The sequence below is a fragment of the Neofelis nebulosa genome, chromosome 6, assembly GCF_028018385.1.
Source record: "Neofelis nebulosa isolate mNeoNeb1 chromosome 6, mNeoNeb1.pri, whole genome shotgun sequence".
NCBI classification, from domain to species: Eukaryota; Metazoa; Chordata; class Mammalia; order Carnivora; family Felidae; genus Neofelis; species Neofelis nebulosa.
In genome coordinates this window covers 8,332,918-8,354,661 of record NC_080787.1, presented here as the reverse complement: position 1 = coordinate 8,354,661, position 21,744 = coordinate 8,332,918, and the positions used below count along the sequence as shown (strand labels likewise).

At 44.4% G+C, this 21,744-nt stretch overlaps 1 protein-coding gene and 1 long non-coding RNA gene across 3 annotated transcripts in view; one reads left to right on the top strand and one right to left on the bottom strand.

Moving 5' to 3' along the window:
* RIPOR2 (RHO family interacting cell polarization regulator 2) overlaps positions 1-21,744 on the bottom strand; it is a 234,576-nt gene that overhangs the window by 134,900 nt on the left and 77,932 nt on the right. The gene's annotated exons all lie outside the window — the stretch shown is intronic.
* LOC131513681 (uncharacterized) lies at positions 1,527-17,570 on the top strand. The gene is made up of 3 exons (XR_009262711.1): positions 1,527-1,762; positions 9,067-9,167; positions 17,333-17,570. It is a non-coding gene; the product is annotated as an uncharacterized LOC131513681 (long non-coding RNA).

The window sequence follows — 21,744 nt, the reverse complement described above, 5'->3', positions numbered from 1 at the left end:
AATGTCTTCTTTGTAGAGACAGCAACAGAAACAAGGGTCTGAAATTGGGATTTGTTATGTTCTGATTTTGACCAAATGTTTTTGAAAACTCTTCCCACCGTGGCTTCTCTTTAATATATACATCTCAGTGACTTCTGATTTCAGAGAGGACAGAAAAATAATTTGGGTAAAGAAATCTTTCAATGACTACATTCCAGAAAAAAAAAAAAAAAAGAGGAAGGACGGAAGGAAAAAAAAATAAGGAGGACATGTTACCAATCCATCTATCACAGCCACTAACTCAGGTAATGAGCAGGTGAGCCTTGGTGCCCTGCCCTGGCCAACAGCTCCCTTCCTGGGAATCCCCACGAGTCCTGGACCAATCAAAAGAACAGCTCCTGGCTGGGTTTGCTAACTCTGTTGCAGAACAAACTCAGATAAACTTGTTGGCAAGAGAAGCCAATCATTCAAGAGATGAGGACCAGGAAAGGAGAATGGGAGAGATTTCAGGTGGCAGCAGCCAAGGGAGATGACAGGCTCAAGCCTTCATAACCAACCTCTCTGCTTGCAAGATGGACGCCTAGAGTTTTATAGGGCAAGGTTGTGTGCGTATGTGTGTGGGGCCGGGGGTACGTGCCCAAGAGCAGGCACAGAGCACGGAGTCATGGGTGGGGGTCCGTATGTGTTCAGCGTACGATCATGGGCAGGGAAGGGGACACGTGGGGTGTGGTCTTCTAGGCATTCTGTTGCTATCAGGGCTATTCTGGTCTGGCCTGGTTGGTTGTCCTGGTCATTGCAAAATATCTTCAGCAATGCCTCGAGAAGGTGTGAGAAGAAATAAACACGATGGGTTTTAGTTAGAGTATGAGTTAAGAGTCTTGCCTCTGGTTTTAACTGGTGGGGTCTATAGTTGAGCACAAGGGCTCGCTAACAGAAGGAGACAAGAAAAGAAAGCATGGGGGGGCAGAATATTTCTTTTCTGGAAGGAAAATACGTCCAGATTGCATCTGGGTGTTTTGAGGGGGGGAGGGTTGCTGTTTGTTTTGTTTTGTTTTAAAGTTCCATGGGAGAATACGCAGAGATACTCTTGGATTTGAAATTTCAGCCTTCGCGGGGCACCTGGACGGCTGAGTCGGTTAAGCATCCAAACTTCTGCTCAGGTCACGATCTCACAGTTCATGAGTCCCCCCACGTCCGGCTTTGTGCTGACAGCTCGGAGCCTGGAGCCTGGTTCGGATTCTGTGTCTCCTTCTCTCTCTGCTCCTCCCCCACTCACGCTCTGTCTCTGTCTCTCTCTCTCAAAAATAAATAAACATTAAAAAACACTTAAATGCAACGCCCGCGGGTGCATGTAGCCTGGAGGAGGGCTCAGCCTCCTCCTCTCTCAGGCAATTGTGCCTGGGAGCTTGTAGTTATTAGTCAGTTTGCAACTTCCAAAAACAATTTCCGCCCTCAGGTGTGAGCTCAGGTTGCCCGCGGAGAAGCTTTGTTATCACCCCTGGGTCTTGACCGGCAGGCCGGGGTTCCCCTTCCCTGTCATGCTCCGTCTGGTCCCTGTCATCTGATTTCTGTCAGCTGAGAGTGTGAAAAAACAATCTACGGTTTGTTTCACCTCCACACCCGTGTCAGGCCATCCTACAAACATCCTCCTCAAAGCAAGACCTTTCTTTCCCTTTCCTAGAACTCTGCTGTGCGAGCAGGCCGCTCAGTTCCACCCATCCTCTCTGAGACCGCAAACAGAGCTGAACAGAGAACCGAGACTTATAAACAGGGGTGTAGGCCAGTGAGTGTGGTGGGGTCAGGGGAGGAGGGAAACAAGCCAGAAAAACAAAGCCCTGCAGCTTGAGGTAGAGGTGAGCAGAAAGCAGCCAGGCCTCCAAAAAAAAAAGTGTCAAAAAACAAAACTCAGGGGCGCCTAGGGTGGCTCAGTTGGTTAAAGCCTCCGACTTCGGCTCAGGTCGTGATCTCGTGGCTCATGGGTTCGAGCCTCACCTCGGGCTCTGTGCTGACAGCTGGGAGCCAGGGGCCTGCTTCGATTCTGTGTCTCCTCTCCCTCCCCCTCCCCCGCTCACACTCCATGTCTGTCTCTCAAAAACAAACAAACATTAAAAAAATTAAAAAAAAAAAAAACCCAACAAAACTCAAACCTCATGTAACCGTCATGAGGTTGAAGGCTTTAAAAGTTGTTTCTGCTGCAGATTTTGGAGGCTTGTTCTCTTAGCCAGAGGCACCCGAGTGTTGCAAACCCGAATCCTTACAAGTTCAGTGTTAAGCTGTAGGGGGCAAGGGAGGCGCAAGCCTGTTTCTCTGCCTTGAAGGGTCTCGGTGCTTCTGAGGACACCGCGAGGGTCACGTCTTGTGGGATGGGTGGCTCAGGCCAGCTGTCTGGGGGGCTCTCATCTCTGCCAGTGAATAAACAAGCCAATGTGGAGAACACGGGCCAGGGGTAAATGAAGGCAGAAGGCAGGTGCAACCTAAAAGGTCAACTTCCTGTCTTCTCCTATCATGGAAACCTGAGGTGGGGACGGGGCGGGGGTTTTGCTAACCACCCCGAGGGGAAAGAGAGGCCCCCAGACACCAGACGCTGGGTAGCAAGAATTCAGGGGGGTAGGATTTCTGCCTCTTCCTTCAGGGAAAGCCCTGGGGTACCCCGGCCCACCCCGCAGAAGGCGTAGCTGTGGGAGAGGCGTTGGAATGACAGGTGAATTCTTTTCTTGCAAAATTTCATGAAGAGTTGTATTAGCAAAGTACACAAAAGGGGAGGCGGCAAATGCAGTGTGTGGATCAGATGGAGGGAGGCGGGAGGGGCAGGGGCGGGTAGGCTCTGTCCTCACTCCTTAGCCTAAGTGTGGCTTCATGTAAAACCCACTCAGCCAGCTGCCGGCCACACCCAGTGGTTTGGCTGTTATTTGTAGAAGAGGAGAAATGTCCCCGGTGCTGGTGGGGAACGGGGTGCCGAGCAGAGCGCCAGGCACGCCTGGAACAGCACTTCTCTCACTGGACACTTCCTAAACAAAAAGCTTTTGCAAACATAGTAACTATTATGATTCTAGATGTTACCCGATCATAATAATTCTGTACCAGTTCCTGTCTCACCCAGATAACTCTGCGGGGGGGGGGGGGGTTGGCGATACATGTCCAAAAAGCAAGATTCTTTCTCTTCTCTTCCTCCCTCCCTCCCCCCCTCCCCCAGCCCCAGGAAAATCGGGGCCCTGTGGTAGCCATTGCTCACGTCTAGGATCTCCTGGTTTACTTTACGATGACAACGTTCAGCCCAGCAAGGGCACATTTCTCCTAAGAAATTTGGGAATGGATGTCACCTGGTCTTCTGAGTTCCTTCCGAGGTAAGGAAGGTCAGGGTGACCGTCCTCACTTTCTTGATTAGGGAGGAAGAGCGGGAGGGACATTTGTGACGTGGCTGAGTGGCTGCAGCAAGCCAAACGCTCCCCAAGAGCGGGCCAGTCCAGATTGCCAGGCAAGTGCTCCTACGGACCACCGCAGGGCTCGGTATAAATGAAAAGAAAATGTATTCGTGTAAAAACAAAAACAAAACGCCACGGTGCAGATATCCAATGGGCAAAGGGGACAAGGCTGGGCCAGGAGGGTTCGCAGCGCTGGGCCTGATTTCTCGGGTCTCTCATTCTCTGTGAGCTCGGCAGTCGCCCAGAACACGGTCCAGCCATACGACTCGAAGCCATAGGATCTAGGCCACGTTTTCTCAGTCTTCAGTCAGCCGGTCCTACTCTACACGGAGCTCCCAGAAGGGCAAAGGTCAAGTACCATCTTCCCATATTTGTTTGAGGCCTGATGGGAACCAGCGCTCCAGAGACATTTTCTAAATGAATGAGTGACTGAGCCCCCGCCGTGACCTCTCATCTGTTCGGGGAGTGGAGGCTGTAGGAGATTCCTATCAGCACAGAAATGGGGGAGTGGAACCCGGGAGAGCTGGGCGGTCGCCAGGTCCTGGGGTGGTAGGAGGTTGGGAACACCCACCCCTTTGCTCCACTGTGACCTTTATCCCAGCTCTGGTTCCTGGTGGGGGTGGGGGGGGTGGGGGTGGGTGGGAGGAACCGTTATCACACAGGACCTCAGAGTGCTTTTCAGGTCTGGAAGGACTTGTGTTGTCTACCCCAGGCCCCGGAGCGGAGCGAGAGGGACAAATAGATGTTTTCTCATGTAAAGCAATCAGCTAATTCGTGAGTTTCACAGTTGAATAGGTGTCTCTACCGTCATGTTATCCGAAGACTACTGGAGGGCTTCTGATTTATTGACATAGATAAGGCTTCCTTCAAAGGATCCCCTTGAAAGCTGTTTAGTGAGGGATTCCAAAGCAAGGTGTTTATAACAATAATAAATGTTTTTCCACCACTTTGTCCCAGGTTTGTCTGCTCCTAGTTCTTTTTCCCGATTTCTCTCCTTTTCTAAATTTATTTTTATTATTTTTTAAGTTTATTTATTTATTTTTGAGATGGGGGCGGGGAAAGAGAATCCCAAGCAGGCTCCGTGCTGGCAGCACAGAGCCTGATGCAGGGCTCAAACTCAAGAATGGTGAGATCATGACCTGAGCCAAAATCAAGAGTCCGAGGCTTATCCAACTGAGCCACCCAGGTACCCCTTGCCTCCACTTTTTAATGCACTAAAAGAAAGCTATATAAGAGACCCTTAAGAGAGACATTTAAAACTGGTATAAGGGAAATTTCACAGTAGGGGATATTATGAAGATTGGGTGAGAAAGAGTTCAGACCTTGCTTCTTGGATGATTTTCACTGAGCCCTAGTCCACAGAACCCAGGCAACTTTAGTAGTAATTTTTAGTTCCCCTTTCTTTATGCTTACTGGGATAAGATGGTATCTGGGAACGGAACTTGTGGTAAAGAAAACCTTGCTACAGAAGGACCCCACCCTTGCTTACCTTCCTCTGGAGCCAGTGGCAGTATGTAGTGAATGGTAACTGGGGGGCTTCCTGTATTCTGCAGTGGGCATTGCTACACCACTGTCTCCAGTGGAATGAACCAGAATACAAAATGTATGCCTCTTTTGAAATGTGATGAAGCAATACACAATTCAGAAATAGGGTGACCACATTTTCTGTACTATGTTGCACTCTTTTGCACAATGTGTAAGAACACAACGTGAGAAACCTACGAAAGAAGGAAATAGAACAAGTGAGGTTGTTGGCTGGGTAGGTTCTGTAAGGTAAAGGCAGAATACTAAACACTCTGCCTAGCCAACATCCTCTTGGCTATTATTCCTGTTTCCAAACCTCTACCACTCTCTCCTCCTCCATTATTTCCCATCATCCATCCATCCATCCATCCATCCTTCCTTCCATCCATCCATTCATCCATCCTTCCATCCATTTGCCATTTATTGGGCACCCTGTCATTCTAGCTGCTGAGAATATAGACATCAGTGCCAAGCCAGTAAAGGTTAAACCACCAGGGTTTGCTGACTTTCATAGTGCAAATACCCATACCCCGGCTGATCTCAAGCCGCCAACATCATGTCATTGAACACAAAGTGGGGAAGAGATCATCAGAAGCACTCAATTATATGGTGTTTCCAACATACAGCTAAAATGGATGCCAAGAACCTCAAGTACACAGATAATGGTTAAATTGGTCATTAGGAAGTGATAAGTTTTGAGTAGTATTAAGTTTGCTGTCAATATAATTTATTTAATTATACATTTATGTAATTTAACTTCAAATAATGGCTGTCTTAACAGCTCACGACCTTTATGAAAATTTAACAGTTGGCTCTTATGAGCAAAAATGAGTTGGCTCTAGCATACCACTGGACGGAGAGAAATAACGTATGATATCTGCTTTATGAAAATGTTTTATCTAGAAAGTGAGAACATATATGTATGAAAGTGAGTAGTAGTCCTTCAGTTGGGGAAAATGCTGGGCGTAGAATTAGTGGGGATGTACCGTGAGATCCCCTGAAATAAAACCACCTTTAGGAGAGGGTAGTTACTTGGACTCTATGCCAGCACCAAAGAACACAGAGCCCAGCAGGTGGCTCTTTCCAGGTCAATAATAGTTTCTCTCTCAGTCAGCGTCCTTAGACTCAAACATCCTGGGACAACTGTCATCTTTGGCAGGGTGTTGACTGCCGAAGGGAAAACTGCAACTTAGTAGCTTAACCCTGGACACCCCAGCAGGGCAGGGGAGGGCTGGGGGGAACGGGGACCCCTCAGTGCACAGAATCACACCTGTGGAACTGTGCATGTCTGGGCTTCAACATTGACCTCTCGTGGCAACGAGATGAATGGCATACATTGGATTAATGACATTTTCCAAGTTCCACGATTCCTGGAATCAATAGCAAAACGTATGCCCTTTGGCATGAGAAAACCCCTGAGATATTTAGATAGTTTGGTGGCTGGCAAGAATTTAAGGGAGGTCCTCCGACTGTGGCATATGCGGACTTGAGCAAATAGCAAAAATAAAAGAATTAAGAGTTATGGCCATTTGTATTCTGATTTGCAGAGCAGGTCATAGGGGATACAATCTGCCATGTATACGTGTGTGTGCTTAGAGAAAAAGATGTTAGCCAAAATCTTAACAAGTGTTTATCGCCAGATGGTAATGTGTTTGCTTTTTTGCTTTTGTTTTTGGTGCCGACACCTGAGATCTGAGCTAGACGATAAATGTGGAAGGAGGATTAGCTTTTATAGATTTGCTTGCGTGGTTTAATAATTTCATCTATTTCTTGTCAAAAAATTAACCAATAAATCATATCTGCCAATTGTAAAAAAAAGCAAGTAAGTTTAAAGAAGGAAACAGAAAAATCCAACCGTAATTCCAACAGCGAGAAATGCCTACTGTTAATATTTTGGTGTTTAACCTCTAGACCTTCTGCTACGTGTGATGTATTTCCTTTGCACCTTCTCATCAGCCTTGGGTTAATCTGCCTCCTGACCTATGCTTCTGAGCATGGGGTGGGGGCAGAAGGCTCATAGCTCATAATGTTAAATTAGGTTTTTCAACAAAGTAGCCCCTCAGGCAGGCTCAGGCATTTGTTTTTAACCTTTCTCAGCCACTTTTCATTCCCTAAAACTATTTCACAACTTAAACCATCCTCTCTGCTGCTTACCTCCCACTTCAGAGAAAATACAGACCATCATATATGATTTTTTACTTCTGTAGGGGCCAAAGGCAGGCTAACCCAAGATGGGCCACTTTGACATGAACATCATTTTGAGTTAAAAGTAATCCAAACTCAGAAGATTCAGGAAAAACTCTTTATCTCCCCTCAACTGCCTGCTTGTACCAGGACAAGAGCTATTAACAAAGACTCCTCTTTGCCTAAGAAACTTCTCTGCATAACAGGGCACCTGTGTTTTCCAAACACTTCCCTTCACCTTCCTCCTAATGGTCTTTCTCCCCTTGGTATCCTCAGACCCCTACCCCTCTCTTCAGTTCATCTAAGCCTCATATTGCCTGACTGCCTTTGGAATTTCATTGTCTGTGTGGATTCCCCATATGTACATACACTATTGAATTTGACTTCTTCCTATTAATCTGTCTCATGTCAATTTGATTCTTGGTCTAGCTAGAGGGACCCCAAAGGGCAGAGGAAATTCATCCTCCCCAGCACTTCCTTCCCTTCTACCTCTAAATCTGTACCTAACTTTTCTTCCCTCTGTTTTAAATGAAAATCTACCTTTTACCCTGACCAAGTGAATGCTGTTTCTTAAAAAAAAAAAAAAAAAAAAAAAGAGGAAATCACAGGGTTTTTTTCTGTCTTCACAGGTAATCACATCCATATTGAAAAATTCAGAAATATAAGGGGCTCCTGGGTGGCTCAGTCGGTTAAGGGCCGACTTTGGCTCAGGTCATGATCTCGCAGTCCGTGAGTTCAAGCCCCGCGTCGGGCTCTGTGCTGACAGCTCAGAGCCTGGAGCCTGTTTCAGATTCTGTGTCTCCCTCTCTCTGCCCCTCCCCTGTTCATGCTCTGTCTTTCTCTGTCTCAAAAATAAATAAACGTTAAAAAAATTAAAAAAAAAAAGAAAAATTCAGAAATATAAGACAGCACATGAGGGGAAAAAATAAAAGTCACATGTAATTGAAACAAAAAAGACACTCAGTGCTACCATTATAAATTCCTGGTTTTTTTCCATGCATGATTGTAGGTATCTGTACATTAAGTATTCTTTACACAAAGAAATTATTCTGTATATGCTATTTCATGAGTCTCCTTTTCCTCTGATAATAGATCATGAATATTTTTTGTCTGACGGCAAATATTCTTCTACAATGAGACTTTAAAATAATTTTTGAAAGTTAAAAATCTGGGGCACCTGGGTAGCTCAGTCGGTTAAGCATCTATTTTGGCTCAGGTCATGATCTCGTAGTTTGTGAGTTCAAGCCCCATGTCAGGCTCTGTGCTGACAGCTAGGATCCTGGAGCCTACACTGGATTCTGTGTCTCCCTCTCTCTCTGTTCCTCCCTAGCTTGTGTTCTGTATCTCTCTCTCTCTCTCAAAAATAAATAGAGATTAAAAAAATCACTTCTGTGGGTTTCTTATTTTAAAAGCAGTGTACAATAATTAGAAGATTTGTACAATAATTTGTACAATAATTAGAAGATTTAATTAAAAGGAAGAAAAACCTAGATATCTGTAATCCCATCTCTGAGATATGACCAGTTAACAAATTTTATTTAAAATTTTGATTTATTTTTTACATTTTTATATTTATTTATTTTTAATAGACAGAGACCACAAATGGGGGAGGGGCAGAGAGAGAAGGAGACAGAATCAGAAACAGGCTCCAGGCTCTGAGCTGTCAGCACAGAGCCCAACGCGGGGCTCAAACTCACAAACCATGAGATCATGACCTGAGCTGAAGTTGGACACTTAACCGACTGAGCCACCCAGGTGCCCCACATAACTTTATTTAAATCTATCTTACAAAAATAGGCTCATAACCAGCTGACATAATCTTATATAAAAACTGCCTTATAAAAATAGGCTCACCCAGATATCATTCTATGTCATTTTTGATATACAAATATTACCTCATTTAATCCTCATAACACCTTATGTGGTTGCTATTATGAAGATAACCTCCATTTTCCAGATGAGGAGACTGAGGCCCAGAGAAGCTAAGAAACGTGCCCAAAGTTGCATAACAGCGAACAGCAGAACTGGGATATGGACGAAGGCTGTCTGCCTCCAGAGGTTGGTTGCTAACACCTATAGAGCTCTCAACTTATAGAGAACATCTTTCCATGTTGATAAACACCACTCTCTGTGCCATGCTTATAATGATCTACCACACCTCAAATATTGGGGTTTGCTTCCTCGTGGTTCTTTTAAGATTTTCTTTTCCAGTTAATAGTTGCATATGGCATTATTTTTGTGCTGTGAATGGATTCTCACTTCAGCTTTTTCTGTATGGTTAACCAATGATCCAAGTTTTACTTATTGAATTACCTACCCTTTCTTCACTAATTTAAAAGGGTGCCTTTGTTTTTGCTTCTCTCTTCTTGCCTTCTTTGGAAACCTGCTTCATTTATTATCCACTATCTCCCCTGGATCTTGAAAATATGAGCTAGCTCTGAGCTAATTATACATTTTCTGGGTTAATTGATGTACTTGTTCACTTAGGAAATTTATAGGGGTTGCAACAGTGCATAAAATTTTAAAAACTTTCTCCTGGGGCTTACAGCGTGTAGCTAGATATGACACTTTTACAAAACGCTTGAATGTCACAATTACAATGTGCTGGGCACTGTTTTTAGTGACTTACAAATATTATCTCATTTAATCCTTGTAGCAAGTCTTTCAGGTAGGTACTATTTTTATCTCCATGTTTCATGTGAGAAAATGAAGCATAGAGACATTAAGTAACTTGCCCAAAGTCTCTTAGTGGATAAATGGGGAGCTGGGGAAAACTAGCAGGCAATTCCCATTTAATGCAATAGATGTTGTATATCGTGGGGGAACTACAGGGTTCTTGATGGGGCCATGAGGCTCAGGAAAGACTTTTGCCAGGAGTGGCGTCCAAATGATTCCTGAAGAATGAGAAGGAGTAGGCTGGTGAAGGGAATTGGGGGTAAGAATATTTAAGCTGGAGAGGGCAGTGGTACAAAGTTCTAGAAAAGAGACAAAGAATGTTATTTCCTAGGAGCTGAAAGAAAGGGAGAAGTGTCACTGGGAAGGAGGGTGGGGTAGGGTGGCCGGGAGGTGAGAAGTCCTAGACTTGGAAGGGTCGGTAGGAGCCCATTGTCTTGTGAGTCTCTTGAAGGAATTTTGACTGTAGTTTAAATGTTGGAGGAGACTCTGAGGGGATTTAAACAGGAGAGAGATTACTCTGTCTGCCACATGGGAGATGGGTATCAAGGGGACAAGGGTGTGGGCGGGGCAAAGTGTTAGAGGGGCCGTTCCAACAATCTGGGTGAGAAATGATGTTGCCTTCAGAGCAGTAGCAAGGGGATGGTGAGAAACAATTGGCCTCAGGTGCTCCCTTGAAGGAATTTGGTTGGATGGGTCAAAAGGAGGGGAGTCAGTGATTATAACCTGGCTCTTGCCTCAACCAGTATGTCTCCCTGTTACCAACTATGGCTGCGATGAAAATCAGGGTAATAAATAGTCTAGACTTAATATGCAGAGAAGAAAAGATAACTTGCCTATGGTCTAATCATTACATTCCTATGACGTCCCCCTTTAGCACTCACCAAACCCTCACTGAAGGAGGGCTGCAAAGTTTGTAAATAGGGCGGGTGTTAAGAGTATCATTTCTGGTGGTAGGATAAGGCATGATTAAATAAAATTTTTTTTGAAACTTTACTGAGGTATATTTCCTATACCATAATATTCACCCACTTGAAGTGGGTGGTTCAGTGGTTTTTAGTATATTCAGCGTTGTATAGTCATTACCACAATCTAATTTTAGAACATATTCAATACCTCTGAAAGAAACTCTGTACCCATTAGTAGTCACTCCCTATTCCAGGTTCCCATCCTCACCTCAGCCCAGGCAGTCATTCATCTGCTTTCTGTCTCTCGGACTTGCCTATTCTGGACATATGACATAAAGGACGTTATAATATACAGTCTTTTGTGGTTTGCTTTTCACTTAGCATAATGTTTTCAAGGTCCACCCTTGTTAAAGCTTGCAACAGAACTTCATTCCTTTCAATGGGTGAAGAACATTCCATTGTATGGATATACCACATTTTGTTTATATATTCATCAGTTAATGATCATTTGGGTTGCTTCCGCTCTTTGGCTATTAAGCATATGCGTCCATGAGCACTCATGTACAAACTTTTACACGGGCACATGTTTTCCAAAGCCACCACACCATTTTACCTTCCCATCAGTGATGTGTGAGGGTTTTAATGTTTCCAGATTCTCTTTAACACTTGTTACTGTCTGTCTGTTTTACTTTAGCCATCCTAGTGGGTGTGATGTGGTATCTTCGGGTAGTCTTGGTTTGCATTTCTCTAAGCACTAATGATGTTGAACAATTTTTCATGTGTTTTTTGGTCATTTGTAGATCTTCTGTGGGTAAATGTCTCTGCAAATTCTTTGCTCATTTTTAAATTGGGTTATTTATCTTTGTAAGGGTTCTTTATATATTGTGGATACAAGCCCCTTGACTATATTGATTTGCAAATATTTTCTCCCCTTCCATGGGCTGTGCTTTCTTAATGATGTCCTATGATACACAATATTTAAAATTGATAAAATTCAATTTGTTTACTTGTTATTTTTTTTTGTTACTTATGCTTTATAAGAAACTATTGCCTAACCTAAAGTTAGGATTTGCTCCTCTGTTTTCTGCTAGAAATTTTATAGTTTCAGGTCTTACATTTAGGCTATAACCCATTTTGAGTTAATTTTTGCATATGGTGTAAAGAAGAGTTTCAGATTTATTCTTTTGATATGGATAACCAGTTGTCCCAGAACCATCTGTTGGAAAATTTCCCCACTGAATTGTCTTAGCACGCATAAGTTATATCTTCCTTTGCTCCTTATATCTTCCTTTTCTCCAAAATTACCCACCCCCCCAAAAAGAAAACTAAGAAAGAAACAAAGGAAGAAAAAAGAAGAAAACTAAATCCATGATCTTTTTCTTTCTTTTTTTTTTTAATGGAAGGTGCAGTAAGTTTTGCTTGAGTTGAATTTAGCTGGGGATCTTTTCTGACACCAGATTATATCATCCCTTTTTCTTTGGCTCATTGTTGAAACAGCCAGTCTCCTCTCGAGCCCCACTGATTTAGAGTTTGTGACAGCACAACTATCTGGTGAATTTTAGCTGTATAAGTAAAGTGAAAGGCCCATAAAAATAGTTAACAATTTTCCCAAGCACTCAGATACGTGGGAGAAGTTACTCTTCCCCTGAGGCAGGAAACAAATGTAGTTTAGTTGCATGAGTTATTTGGTTATAATGCCAAATTAATTTTTTTTTTAATTTTAAGTAATCTCTATGCCCAAGGTGGGGCTTGAACTCATGACCTCTAGATCAAGAGTCACATGCTGTACTGACTGAGCCAGGCAGGCACCCCTATAATGCCAATTTTAAAAATGTTTTCAAGGCTTATGAAGAAACGCGTGATGTTTGGTATTATACATCTGCCAAATGAGACTTTAAAAATATTTAAATCATGGGGTGCTGGGATGGCTCAGTCGGTTACGCTTCCGACTTCGGCTCAGGTCATGATCTTGTGGTCTGTGAGTTCGAGCCCCATGTCGGGCTCTGTGCTGATAGCTCGGAGCCTGAAGCCTGCTTCAGATCCTGTGTCTCTGTCTCTCTCTGCCCCTCCCCTGCTCATATTCTGTCTCTTTCTCAAAAAATAATCATAAAAAAAAAACAAACTTAAATCCTTCTGATAACATTGTGGTATGGTCAAATGCCTGAGTCTTTTTTTTTTAAGTAGGCTCCACACCCAGCACAGAGCCCAACACAGGGTTTGAACTCACAACCTGAGATGAAGACCTGAGCTGAGATCAAGAGTCAGACGCTGAACCAACTGGGCCACCCAGGAGTCCCAACCTCCTAAGTCTAAGAGAGGCATGATGATACGAAACATACTGTTAACATTTCCACCCAGTAACATCTTTTGGAAAATAACCGAAGGAAATATTCTAAAAGAAGGAAAAACTACAAAGATGTATTACTTATCATAGGCAAAGGTGGAAAACTATTTCAATGCCCGAAAAGCTAGAGGATGGATAAGCAAACTATGTTCTACGGGAAAAAGCTAAAGAGCTCAAAGAACCGTGGTTGTTAAGGGTGGTGTGCTAACACGTGCTGAAGTGAGCAAAACAGAATTTGCATATATACCTTGACCGAAAAGGGCGTAAGGGTGGATGGGTGCTGACAAAGGTCAAAATTAATTTAGCACAATATCAACACCCGTTAGATTTATTTCCACAGCACACACGAAAGTCTCCCTAAATGGAAAATGGAAGCTGAAACCAACTTTTCTGAGAGCCAACTCACACACCTCTGTCTTTCTGCCACGTATCTTTTTCTTAATGATTTTCCTAATTCATTGAATTCTTCTTTTTAATACCTAGGGGGGAGGGAAGCATAAGCCCTTGGAAAGAAGAAATTCAGGATTTCTCAGAAATTAGCTATTGAAATGATTATTCCCGTGGAGGGGAACCGGTGTCTTAACGAAGCATTTTTCTCTGAGGCTTGATGAGACACACTGAGAATGCATCTGCCCATAATGTGGGTTGAGGAAGAGCGAACTTTCGGTCTTGGGCATTGGGTGGGGTACTCATTTCCTGGGGCTGCCGTGAACAGAGGACCACAACTGGTGGCTTTAAACAACAGAATCTTATTTTCTCATGGTGTTAGGGGTTGGAAGTTTAAAACCGAGGGGTTAGCAGTGTTGCTTCCCGCCGAGGACTCTGAGGGAGAATCTGTTCCTTGTCACTTGCTCGCTTCTGGTGACTGCTGTCATCTTTGGTGTGCCTTGTCCTGTAGACACATCACTCTGGTCTCTGCCTGTCTGTGTCCTCTTACAAGGATGCCAGCCATATTGCATTATACGCCCACCCTACTCTTTTATGGCCTCATTTTAAACTTGCTAGTCATATTTATGATAACCTTATTTCCAAATACGGTCACAATCTGAGGTACTTTGTGTTAGGACTTCAACATATCTTTTTGTTTTTTAATGTTTATTTATTTATTTTGAGAGAGAGCATGTACCTGCACATGTGCATGAGTGGGGCAGGGCACAAGAATCCCAAGCAGGCTCTGTGCTGTCAGCACAGGGCCTGACGTGGGGCTTGATCTCACGAATTGTGAGATCATGGCCCGAGCTGAAATCAAGAGCCAGATGCTTAACCGACAGAGCCACCCAGGTGCCCCTCGACATATCTTTTTAAGGGGACAAAATTCAACCCATCACTGGTGGCCTTGGGTTAACTTAATAAATGTACTGTTTTGATTAATTCCAGAGCAAAACCTAGGCTTCCCATGACAGGTCCTAGGAGGATCCACTCGGGAACAGTGGTTGGTAATGGAGAGAATGGTGTCACGATAGTGGGATACATTGCTCTCATAGACTGTTGACCTTTCTCCCTGAGAGGGAGGCCTCACTCCTGGTCGACCATGAATGTAATGGCCAAACCCAACTGATGAAGACAGAGGCTGTCGTGTGGGGGAATCTCTTGATTGTACGTTTCCACACGTTAGAGAAATTCTCCCGTCCTCATCACTCTCTCCCTCAGCCTCCTCAGTGGATGAAGAGTGACTCAACGGATGGGTGTACCAGAAAGATGGCTCTGAGCATGCTCCAACCAGCCCCTCCCTCTCTCTGGAGCCAGCTGCCTGCACATTCTGTGTTCTTTCACACGCTAAGTTGAGCTAAGTGTGCCACGGGGAGGTCAGCGGTTGCCCCCGTGCTGCTTTTGACTGGGTGGGTGAGTCTGCCTACTTCTGAAGGGTCAAGATGAGCCTATCACTTGACTAACAGATGCAAGACCCATATCCACCCTGGCCTGTACCTATATTGGAAGTGTGTCTGCGTTTCCTGTAATATAGGTGATGTTTTGGTTTTCTTCAGCCCAGCCCTGAGTCTAAGTCACAATTGGTTCCAGGTTCGGGGCGGGGGGGGGGGGGGGAAGAGATGCCCATCTAGGTTTCTTTGAGTTTCCAGTTGTTTCCAGATGCCCCCCCCCCCCCCCCGTAAGAAACAGGTGTGGAACAAGGGAAGATATGGCAGGTGCGTGAAACGAGCTCATCACCTCTTCCTCTGCACAGTCGTGAGCGAGGGCAGGGTGTGCTAACGCCCGCAAACGGGGCAGCGGCGAGAATAAGGGGACACTCTGTCCATTTCTAGCTGCTTTTGTGCTCATTTCTCAATCAACGCACATTTAAGGGGCTTCTGCTCTGGGCGAGGCGCCATCCCAGTCCCCGCCAGGGACACAAAGAACCGTAAGGCCAACAGGGCCCATCCTCAGCGGATTTACAGTCTTGCTGGAGAAACAGGCGCATTAAAAAAGACAAGTGACAATGCAAGACAGGATGTGGTCAGTGCCAGTGAGTTTTATGGGCAATTAAAGTGCCATAAAAATTCAGAAGAGGAAAAGAACATTTTGGGACACTTTGAACTGATAAGAAACGGGGGGGGGGGCGGTACTTGTTGGAGAGGAGAATTTTCCAGGCCAGGGGTACAGTGTGTGAAAAGGGCCCGGATTTAGAATGGTTAGGATATTTTAGTGAACAATTCGAGCAACATTTGAGTCCCTGTTGTGTGAAGAGCCAGGGACGTGGTGGACAGGCTCAGACGCCAGCCACGCAGACTGGACTTCCAGCTCAGACTCTCGTGATTGGTGTGCTCTGGGGCCAGTCACTTAACCTCTGCCCGCCTCAGTTTCCCTATCTGTGTGAGGGGTGTTGCCATAGACACTGAGGATACAGTGGTAGGGAAAGTCCAGTTTATAGCATGCTCACTGTAGGGCATAGGCTGTGTTCTAAGCCCTCTTTAAAACATTTTTTTAAATATTTATTTTTGAGAGAGATACAGTGCGAGTGGGGGAGGGGCAGAGAGAGAGGGAGACACAGAATCCGAAGCAGCCTCCAGGCTTCGAGCTGTCAGCACAGAGCCCGACGCGGGGTTCGAACTCATGTCTCTGAAGTCATAGGCTTAACCAACTGAGCCACCCAGGCACCCCTATATTGTTTTTTTTTAAACTTTTTAATCTTATTTAATTATTTTGAGAAAGAGAGAGAGAATGTGAGCAGGGTAGGGACAGAGAGAGAGAATCCCAAGCAGGCTCCATGCTGTCAGCACGGAGCCTGACATGGGGCTTGAGCCCACGAAACGTGAGATCATGACCTGAGCTGAAGTTGAAGTCAGACGTGCTTAACTGCTTAACTGACTGAGCTATTCAGGTATCCCTAAGCCCTTAAAAAAATTTTTTTTAAAAAATATTTACTTATTTTTGAGAGAGAGCGTGCGAGCAGGGGAGGGGCAGAGAGAGAGGGAGACACAGAATCCAAAGCAGGCTCTAGGCTCTGAGCTGTCGGCACAGAGCCGGACGTGGGGCTTGAACTCATGAACCATGAGTCCGTGACCTGAGCCGAAGTTGGACGCTCAACCCACTGAACCACCCAGGTGCCCCACCCTAAGCCCTTTTTAAATATGAATTCATTTAATCCACAGAGTAACCCTGTGAGGCAGGTACTTTTCTTGCAAAGTGTGTTCCAGAGAGGCTAAGCACCTTGGAAGCAGAGGCAGGATGTGCACTCTGGCGGGTCTGGCACCAGAAGCCGTGCTTTGAACCACTGTGCGAACTTGCCTTTGAAAGGGAGGGTTTGGTGCAGGGTGTGGGGGGGGGGGGGTGGGGGAGACATGTGCTGGGTAGCTCTGGTGATGACCTTCTGCGCTAGAGCGAGGAAAATAAGAACATCTCGCAACTGGAATGCTTTTCATTTACTACTCTGCTGCTTGAACAAGCTGTTTGGATTTAAAATTATAGGTTCCATGTGGCCATTGAAAGCCTTACAGGAGAGAGAAATTAAAAAAAAAAAAAAGAACCAATTTTTTTTCCTTATGACATAAATTGTGGGTAGAGGACGAGGAGACAGCTTAGAGGTAAGGGGGGGGATGCGTCTCATCAGAAGGGGATGATAAGCCTGGATCGAGGGCAGAACTGACAGACGATCCTAACGGACGAACACTCAGCTCAGTAACAACGTTGAACACACTAGTCTGGCCCAGGATTAATACCAGCGCCGTGGTTCTTAAAGGACTCGACAATCACTAACTAATTAATCCATCCCACTGGGAGGTATACTTATCATTAAAGGGAGGTAGCTGATTTCAAAGCTTCGTGCCCTCCTTTCACGGTCCAGCTTTATATTTGTTTTCCAGAGGACTATGTGTTGCCTGGAGAGCTGGGAGAAAAGAAACCTCATGCTTGTTTTCTGCAGTTGGTGTTGAGCCTGCAGCTGCTTATTCTTTAAGAAAAAGGACACCTTAACTTGTTGGGATGAGCACTGGGTGTGGTACATAAGCGGCGAATCACGGGAATCTACCCCCCAAAACCAAGAGCACCCTGTGCACTGTATGTTAGCCGATTTGACAATAAATTAAATTAAAAAAAAAAAAAAAGGAAAACAAAAGAAAAAGGGCACTTTATAGCTACAACAGGAGATCGCAGATTGGCTTATGGAAAAAGGTGATCGAAATCTGGCCACATTAGCGCTCTGAAAAGCTCTCAATGTAAAGAATGATGTAGATGTGCCCATCTTCAAGAGAGAGATTAGAAAGTCACGAGCTGTATCTGCTTGAGGATTCAAGTGCGATTCAGTAATCTGGAAATGGAAGAAGGACTCAAAATATTTTCGTTCTGATTGAGACCAGGTGGGAGAGAATTTGAGCTCTAAATCCCGCTGGGGCAGGACCGTCTAATCCTCTTTTGTTTGGTTGGTATGGAGACTTCAGCAGAGATGGCTCAGGGTTCTTCACCTCACTGTCCAAACCTACCACACCGTCAATAATTAGCACATGTGCTATGCTCAGCAACGTGAGGAAAAGACATTGCTCATTCTTTTCATAAAAATTTCAGTATCGTCTCAAATCTCAAGAATCCCAAGAACAAATGTAAAGCAAGACAGGATACTAGGTAGCCATTTATGAGATGCAGCAATATGTACGTGCTCACGTGTGAGGCATTTTGCTGGGAAGACAAAGGATAAAAATGGCTCTGATGGAATTTGCATCGGAAGGAAAAGAAGCCAGCTGCGGAAGAGTTTTGTACAGCACGGTCCCATTTTCTGTTTTCAAAAAGGTGTATGTGTGTGTGTTTGTGAATGCACGGGGATGTCTCTGTGTACTCAACTTCCTCAGGATTCATTTACCTTCTTGGGTAAAATACCCATCTGTTGTGGAAAATTCTCACACCTTATGTTTTCTTTTTCTCAATTTTTATTTGGAAATGATTATAGATTCCCAGGGAGTTGCAGAAAACAGTACAGAGAGGTCCTATGTACCCTTCTCTCAATTTCCCCCAATGCTTACACTTTGCGTTGACAATAGCACAGTAGCCCCGTCAGGAAATCGACATTGGTGCGCTACGTGTATAATTCTACGTTGTTTCATCGGATGTGTAGATTCCTGTCCCGACTGCTACACTCAAACCACAACACTGTTGCATCCCCACAAAGGTGTCTTTGCCTCTTTATAGCCACACAGACCTCCCTCACCTGCCTGTCACTATTCCTAATCCCCGGCAGCCACTAATGTGGCATAAAATGTTTTACAACAGTTGAGAATGTTATCTCAATAGACCCACAGTGTGCGTCCTTTGGTGATTGTTTTTTTCCACTGAACACGTTGCCTTGAGATCCGTCAAGTCCTATATGCATCAATACTTCCTTCGTTAAAAAAAAAATTTTTTTTTTACATTTATTTATTTTTGAGAGAGCGAGACAGAGCATGAGTGGGGGAGGGGAAGAGAGAGGAGACACAGAATCTGAAGCAGGCTCCAGGCTTTGAGCAAGTGTTCAGCACAGAGCCCAATGTGGGGCTCGAACCCGTGAACTGTGAGATCATGACCTGAGCCAAAGTGAAACACTTAACTGATTGTGCCACCCAAGGAGCCCCAATATTTCCTTCATTTTTATTGCCAACTAGTAGTCCACGGTTGGATGAGCCATGGTTTAACCATTCACCTAGGAGAGACATCAGTAGGTTGTTTCCAGTTCTTGGCTACTACAAATACAGCTGTTATGAATATTTGTCTCCAGGTTTTGTGTGGACGTAAATTTTAATTTCCATGGAGTAAATGCTGAGGAGTGGGTCTTATGGCAAGTATGTGTTTAAGGAAATGTCAAAATAATTTCCAGAGTGGCTGTACAATTTTATATTGCCACTGGCAATATATGAAATATCCAGTTTCTCTATATCTTCACCAACATTTGCCATCGTCAGTTTTTATTTTAGCTGTTCTAATACATGTATAGTGACAATTTATCTTAGTCTTGTGTTTTTCCTAAGGACAAGTGATGTTGAACAACTTTTTATGTGTTTGTTTGCCAAATGTAACTCTTCTTTGGTGACGTTTCTGTTCAAATGTTTGCTAATTTTTAATGTTTTTATTTTATTATTTTTAAGGGTTGAGAGTTTTTGCCCTATTGTTCTCTTGCTTGAGCTACTGGTTTCTCTTGGGATTTTATTTCTGGAGCTTCCTTGAGGCTCTGGAAAAAGGTGGGTTCCCTTCAGAACATTGTTTCTGCCAGGTACCTAGAGCCACAATCAGCTTGGACTCTTCTAAATTAAATTCTTGGCTTGAGGTATTTCAGTACCTTCAGGTGCTATGAATTTTTCCTGCCAACCCTTAGTACAACCAGCTTCTGGTTCTAAATTCTCATTTCTTTCTTTCTTCCCATAGGTTCCAAGGTTTGACATAATTCCTGGTCTTCCCAGAAGGGGTGGGTGTGGGTGTGGCGATAGGGTGAGGGAGCTGGTTTTTTTCCAATTCACTTTTATACTGAGAGTGAATCCTTTGGGATACCAGCTTTGTACGGGGTGGAGTTGGGTGTGTGTGTGTGTGTGTGTGTATGTGTGTGTGGGGGATGGGGTGGGGTGGGGAGATCTATTAAATCTTGGGAAGGTCCTGGGTTTTGTTTGCGTGTGAATATATTTTTACCTTAGATGCTTTTTTCAATCATGAGACTATGGAAAATGAGATTTAACTTTCCTTTTATATGTCAATTTTTTTAATTAATTAAAAAAATAGGGGCACCTGGGTGGCTCAGTCAGTTAAGCATCTGACTCCAGATTTCGGCTCGGGCCATGATCTCATGGGTTTGTGAGATCGAGCCTCGCATCGGGTTCTGAGCTGCTTGGGATTCTCTCTCTCCCTCTCTTTCTGCCCCTCCCCCACTCATGGGTCCTCTCTCAAAATAAGTAAATAAACTTAAATTCTTTAAAACCAATAAAAAAATATTAAAATGAAACAAAAGGTGAAAATGAACAAAACAAACCTAATTTTTTTTTTTTGAAAGGTGGTAACATTAATGAGAGAACGATAGTTACTTATCCAACTAGGTATATTTAAGTTTACTATTTAGGAAACAGCTATTAGTAGGACAGTGCTAAACAGTTCTAGGGAATAAGAAATCTTCTTTTGGTAAATGTTTCTATTAAAGAGCCCGGAAAGCCCAAAGCCCTTGTGTAGAGGAAGGGGAAGAGAGGGCGGTCTTACAGAGGAGGGAGGGCAGCTGCCACACCGGTGAGCTTCCTATCGAGGGAAAGTGTGTATTAGTTTCCTGTGGCTGCTGTAACAAATTGTCACAAATTTAGTAGCTGAAAACAACACAAATTTATAAGCTTACAGTTCCAGAGGTCAGAAGTCTGAACTGGATCTCACCAGGCTCAGAGCGAGCTGTCAGCAGGGCCACATCCCTTGGGGGGGCTCTAGGGGACAATCAGTTCTCTTGCCTCCTCCAGCTTCTAGAGGCCGCCTATGTCCCTTGGCTTACGGGCTTCTTCTGTCCTCCGAGCCAGCAGTGTGTCTAATAGGATATTCCAGGATAATCTCCCCATCTCAGGGTCAGCTGATTGACATCCTTAATTCTATCTGCAATTTTAATCCCCCCTGACCATACAACGAAACACATTCACAGGTTTGGTGGGTTAGGACATGACCATCTTTGGGGGCCGCGATTCTGCCTAACATAGCAGGAGGAGGTTTTCAGTCACTTGGTCCAATTAAGATGGTGGGAGCTTCTACAAATCACCTGCAGATCCATGCTTTTTAAAAAAGAAAGCAAAACACGCAAAAACGAATTTGCAGCTCGTGACTTTTTACAAGGCAAATGCTACTGTAACTTTCTAGAAGGGAAACTTTGACAGCTTCCTGCAGAAGCACCTCCATGTGCCCAGTTCCTGTCCCAATCGGATCTTCCAAAAATTATGTATCACGTGGTAGACACAACTCTGCATAAATTAATTTTCCTGTGTCCCACAAGGGCTTCAAACCCTAGAATCTGTAGGGTCTCTGATTATGACAATGGAACGAACAGGGTCCCTCGAACCGTGTGCAAAATGAACTGGCAGGAAACAGTTTGCCTCCCGTAGAGAAACAGTGGGATTCAGTGGAAAGCATCCAAGGGGTTTTGCAATCTTACTCTTTCCTCCTTTGGCTCTGGTCCAGTTTCTGCTCTTTAGCTACAGAGAAGCAGCAGAAGCTATGAAACCATGCTTTCCACCTGAGGCTTTCTTTGACTTTAAATGTGATGTCAAGATCTCAACCTGGGGCCCGGGGGCATCAGTCAGCC